The sequence below is a fragment of the Phalangium opilio genome, unplaced genomic scaffold (assembly GCF_054372755.1).
Source record: "Phalangium opilio isolate 3A_F unplaced genomic scaffold, DU_Popi_V2 ptg000105l_1, whole genome shotgun sequence".
NCBI classification, from domain to species: domain Eukaryota; kingdom Metazoa; phylum Arthropoda; class Arachnida; order Opiliones; family Phalangiidae; genus Phalangium; species Phalangium opilio.
In genome coordinates this window covers 8,027,142-8,032,955 of record NW_028324207.1, presented here as the reverse complement: position 1 = coordinate 8,032,955, position 5,814 = coordinate 8,027,142, and the positions used below count along the sequence as shown (strand labels likewise).

General features: G+C 39.3%; 1 long non-coding RNA gene across 1 annotated transcript; it reads left to right on the top strand.

Annotated features, from left to right (window-relative positions):
- The first annotated feature begins 314 nt into the window (after positions 1–314).
- LOC149629120 (uncharacterized) lies at positions 315–998 on the top strand. The gene is made up of 2 exons (XR_016374477.1): positions 315–406; positions 796–998. It is a non-coding gene; the product is annotated as an uncharacterized LOC149629120 (long non-coding RNA).
- The last annotated feature ends 4,816 nt before the right edge of the window (positions 999–5,814 follow it).

Here is a 5,814-nt window from a genome sequence, read left to right as displayed (position 1 = left end):
AGATATGTACACTAGCATACGTTACATAATTTAAAGGCCATACAATTATGATATAAGGCATACATAATTAATATAAAGGTTTGAATCCGAGCTTACGCCTTCAGTCGCCATTCAGAAAATATCCACGTATATGTGACCCTGAATTTCCTTTACACTATAACAGTATCACACCTTACTTAACAAGGGGAAGCAAAGTTTATTATCGGGAAATCTAGAGTGGTTGATCCCTTGCTTACTATGCGAACTCTCACGATCCCGCAAGCCTACGGCGCAGACACTTAAAGGCGAGATGGAATGCAAACTGGTACCCTCATCAGGGGCGTTCCGAAGGGACAAGGTTTTGGGGGGGAGCCCACCAAATTTTGCCAACTTGAAACCAAAAATTTGCCAAGCGACACGTAGTAAGGTAGTATCATGTTACTCTGTTTCGTAAAATAGTTTTGGAATGAAAATCCCTGACTAAATTTATCAAACTTCCCCGACAAAATTCATCAAACTTCCCCGACAAAATTCATCAAACTTCCCCGACGAAATTCATCAAACTTCCCCGACGAAATTCATCAAACTTCCCCGACGAAATTCATCAAACTTCCCCGACGAAATTCATCAAACTTCCCCGACGAAATTCATCAAACTTCCCCGACGAAATTCATCAAGTTTCCCCGACGAGATTCATCAAGTTTCCCCGACGAGATTCATCAAGTTTCCCCGACGAGATTCATCAAGTTTCCCCGACGAGATTCATCAAGTTTCCCCGACGAGATTCATCAAGTTTCCCCGACGAGATTCATCAAGTTTCCCCGACGAGATTCATCAAGTTTCCCTGATCAAATTCATCAAGTTTCCAAAGTAACTAAAAGTTACTAAATGAAGATACTTAAAAGAGCTGGCTCGGGTAAAATCTTACTATGTTGCCAACACTCTTTCAAAGCAAATCACTTCACTGATTTCCTTCTGTTTGTAATTAAAGACTTTATAAAAGTGTGTCTTGTAATGAACCACCGTCTATAAGTTGATATAATGAGATCAAACGCTCCCTCGTACAATGAATATTGTAAATTGACTTGAATCATTTTGACAAGAGTCGTTAAATTGTTATAGGTATAAGAATACTATTTTGTTTGAATAGAATCCCATTAAAGTTATATTTGGAGCGAGCGAAGCGAGCTCCGCGATTTTTTGGCTCTGCTCAAATCTCTGATTCCGGTCACTCTGATACTGTTTTCCAGAATTTCAATTTCACTCCAAAATATTTTTCCCTGACATTTCTCTGGCCTTTTAGGTCCATTTTCAATTTCCCTGAGCTTCATTTTGCCAAGTGAGCGTCAATTTGCCAACTCGACAAATTTTAGGGGGGGCCCTCCCCACCTGTCCCCCCCCCCAAGGGATCGCCCCTGACCCTCATCCCGTAAGCCCCACAACACAGACACTAAAAGTTGAGATGGAAGGAAAATTTTACACTCTCGTCTTTCCGTCTCTTTTATTGCTTACCTTGTCTGAAAATGATTCAAGCCCGGGGTAATTTAGGAAAAGTTTACCAGTTTCAAATGTGCCGCAGATATTTTTGATGGCGCGAAAGTAAAATTTAGACCTTTCTGTGGTTTTATTTGACACCTAATTCGGTAGCACAAAATACCTTTAAAAGTATATTTTCGAACCTTTTTGGGTGTTAACAGGTACCCCTTTCGGTAATAAGGAAGACCTTTCACAATTTTAAAGTTTTATTCCGACCTTTGTTGAGGTTTAAATGATACCCATTACGGGATCACAAAATACCTTGCAGTCCTCAAAAGTACCTTCTTCAAGAGGTATTTCAGAGTACCTTTACACAACGGTATTTTGTAGTACCTTTATAGGTACGTCTGGGGATGCATTCAAAAATACCTTTAAAGGTACTAGACAGTACGGTTATTTTTTACAGTGAAGGGTTTTAAGGAATACAATTTTTCCAAATTAATAGTTCAGGCAGGGATATTAGATGTTTTAGATGTCTTTTCGCGTTCTTTCCTACGCGCACGCGCGCCGTGTTGTTTTTTCCCCTTTCAAGGACAAACTTAAGTCGTATTCCGTGTATTATTCCTCCATTTTTTGCATCCCACCGGAGGTAAGCCGTTCCCCAGTTAGCAGCCTATATCTCTCAGATTTCACATACTCCTTCATTATCCTTGATTGGTACTGAGAACTAGAAATCAGGTAAATATGCCGATAAGGCTTCCACAATTTACCTTCGAATCCCTCTTATAACCTCTATTATCCCTGATTCATGGCCGTATTTAGCAGGGTACAAGGGCTTGGTTGAAAGGTTGCTACATAGTGTTTTACGTGAAAATAAAATACGAAATATAAAGTTCGGTTTGATGTGTACAGCCACGGTGGTACAGCACTGAAAAGCAGGCCTGTGCGAGTACTCGATCGAGACTTGAAAATCAAAATTTTAGGACTTGAGAATAATTTCGAGTCCTCAAAAATCCTCACTACTGGACTCGAGGCGGACTCGAACCGAGGGTTAACACCATATCAAGTCCAAAAATATTTACTTTGGATAAAGAATTTATTCTTCTTTCGTCTCTTGTCAGCACGCACAAATATACAATACATAGAGGCCTAGCTTTCCCGTGCTGACAACCGAAGCTGCAACAAAGTATTTATCGAATAAGCTGCCTTCGGAGATAGGGAGTAGCCTAGGCCTGTGCGAGTACTCAAGTGAAGGCGTGTACTCGATCAAAATTTTAGGACTTGAAAATTATTTCGAGTCCTTAAAAATCTTCACTATTGAACTCGAGGAGGACTCGAACCGAGACTTGACGCCTTATCAAGTCCAAAAATAATTACTTTGTGACCCGGAATTTATGTAGAGCGCTGCATCTAGTGAGGTTTAATCGATTTAAAGTTTAGAATAGACAGGTGATTGGACAAAAATTTGACTTCAGCTAGAGGAGTTTAGCAAACCAGAACCAAAAGTTAAAATTATTGTTACTGCGCGTCATTTTCGTCGTGAGATTTATACTTTGTGAGTAAAATGTATCCTTATTAGAAATTAATGTATTATTAATTATGTAAAATTAAACTAAGTAAGTTAAATAAATGTTAGTATTAATAGAATTAATTTAATAGGACTCGAGTGGGACTTGTTATTCTAGGAGAGCGATAGCTCTCTTAGATAAGACTTCATACTGACTTTAATGTATAAGGATGGTTTTTTGATTCGTTATAACTATTTTTGTATCGTATTAACTGTTTTGAAAAAATTCCACAGAACTACAATTCGGACCCTGAATATGTGGGTGAAATTTCAAAGAGATACATTTAATAGTTTATTTTATAAAAAATAAAGTTGCTAAGGGTGGTTTTCATTTCCATAAAAATAATCAGACATTTTGACGAAAACCTCGAAATTTTCCCATAGAAATAACATGGGAAAATATTTTACAGACGACCATTTTGTGGTAGCCGTAATGCAATTCGTTTGTTTGACTTGAAAACGGTTTTAAACGAAAGCCTGGTATTTAGATTTTCCGCTTTCCAATTTTCATTAATTAGATTTAAGTTTAAGTATGTTTAATTTCATATTTTCAAAACCATTCCAATCTTCGATATTTTAGCATGGATAATAGTCAGTTTATGATGTTAGCACGGTTAAGGCTATTTGGTCCAATTTTCGTAGTGGTAAAAAACAAGAGAACCTAAGCTTGTGTTAGCTAACAAGTTAAGTTGGAAAAAAACCCCACACATATATATTAAGTTAACAAGATTACCTACGACTGGTAATTAAGCAAGAAAAACATGGCGTTTGAGCTCTTGTAGGTGCTTTGCCCGGGTGCTGTTAGGTGCTTGTGGGTGCTTGTGGATACTTGTAGGTGCTTGTGGATACTTTTGGGTACTTGTAGGTGCTTGTGGGTGCTTGTAGGTACTTGTGGGTACTAGTGGGTGCTTGTAGGTACTTGTGGGTACTAGTGGGTGCTTGTAGGTACTTGTGGGTACTAGTGGGTGCTTGTAGGTACTTTTGGGTGCTTGTAGGTACTTGTGGGTGCTTGTAGTTACTTGTGGGTGCTTGTAGGTACTTGTGGGTGCTTGTGGGTGCTTGTAGGTACTTGTGGGTGCTTGTAGGTACTTGTGGGTGCTTGTAGGTACTTGTGGGTGCTTGTAGGTACTTGTGGGTGCTTTTAGGTACTTGTGGGTGCTTGTAGGTACTTGTGGGTGCTTGTAGGTACTTGTGGGTGCTTGTAGGTACTTGTGGGTGCTTGTAGGTACTTGTGGGTGCTTGTAGGTACTTGTGGGGGCTTGTAGGTACTTGTGGGGGCTTGTAGGTACTTGTGGGGGCTTGTAGGTACTTGTGGGGGCTTGTAGGTACTTGTGGGGGCTTGTAGGTACTTGTAGGTACTTGTGGGTACTTGTAGGTACTTGTGGGTACTTGTAGGTACTTGTGGGTACTTGAAGGTACTTGTGGGTACTTGAAGGTACTTGTGGGTACTTGAAGGTACTTGTGGGTACTTGTGGGTACTTGTAAGTACTTGTGGGTACTTGTGGGTACTTGTAGGTACTTGTGGGTACTTGTAGGTACTTGTGGGTACTTGTAGGTACTTGTGGGTACTTGTGGGTACTTGTAGGTACTTGTGGGTACTTGTGGGTACTTGTAGGGACTTGCGGTTACTTGTGGGTGCTTGTGGGTACTTTAAGGTACTTGCGGTTACTTGTAGGTACTTGCGGTTACTTGTAGGTACTTGCGGGTACTTTAAGGTACTTGCGGTTACTTGTAGGTACTTGTGGGTTCTTGTGGGTGCTTGTAGGTACTTGTGGGTTCTTGTGGGTACTTGTGGGTTCTTGTGGGTACTTGTGGTTACTTGTAGGTACTGTGGGTTCTTGTGGGTACTTGTAGGTACTTGTGGGTGCTTGTAGGTACTTGTGGGTGCTTGTAGGTACTTGTGGGTGCTTGTAGGTACTTGTGGGTGCTTGTAGGTACTTGTGGGTACTTGTGGGTGCTTGTGGGTACTTGTGGGTGCTTGTAGGTACTTGTGGGTACTTTGCCTCCTCCATAGGATTAACATTACACTAAGTTTTGGAAGCTCGTAACTCTGGTTATATTCTAGGAGAGCGGTAGCTCTCTTAGATAAGACTTCATACTGCTCTTAATGTATAAGGAGGGTTTTTGTTTGGATGTAGTCTTTTTGTATTGTATTAATTGTTTCGAAAAACTTCCACAGAACTACAATTCGGGCCCTCAATATGTGGTTAAAATTTCAAAAAGATCCACCCATTAGTTTATTTTATAAAAAATAAAAATGCTAAGGGTGGTTTTCATTTGCATAAAATTAGTCTGTGTTTTTGGTGAAAAAGTAAAATTTTCTCATAGAAATAACATGGAGTTTTTCTCAAATTTTGTGGCCACCCTTTTGAAATGAAATATTTGTTTGTTACATTTGGGAACGGTTTTATATCAAAATATAAACATTTTTCTAGGACTATTTTTAAGCTTTTTGAGAAAAATTAAGTTTAAGTGCTAAATTTCATGCTTTTTAATCATGCTTTGACTTACGTTGTTGCAGCCTATATGTACTGTTGGACTTACGTCGTTTTACCGGGGATAAAGCCGAGAAGAAAGCCACTCTTACACTTACGCTCTTTTACCAAGGACTTTTATCTGATTTTATTCTCTTTCGTTGCAAATGCAAAAACTGAATGATTTTTCGTAACTAAACTAGATTAACGATTACAGGTAATTAAGCTAGATTGACGATTACAGGTAATTAAGCTAGATTGACGATTACAGGTAATTAAGCTAGATTGACTATTACAGGTAATTAAGCTAGATTGACT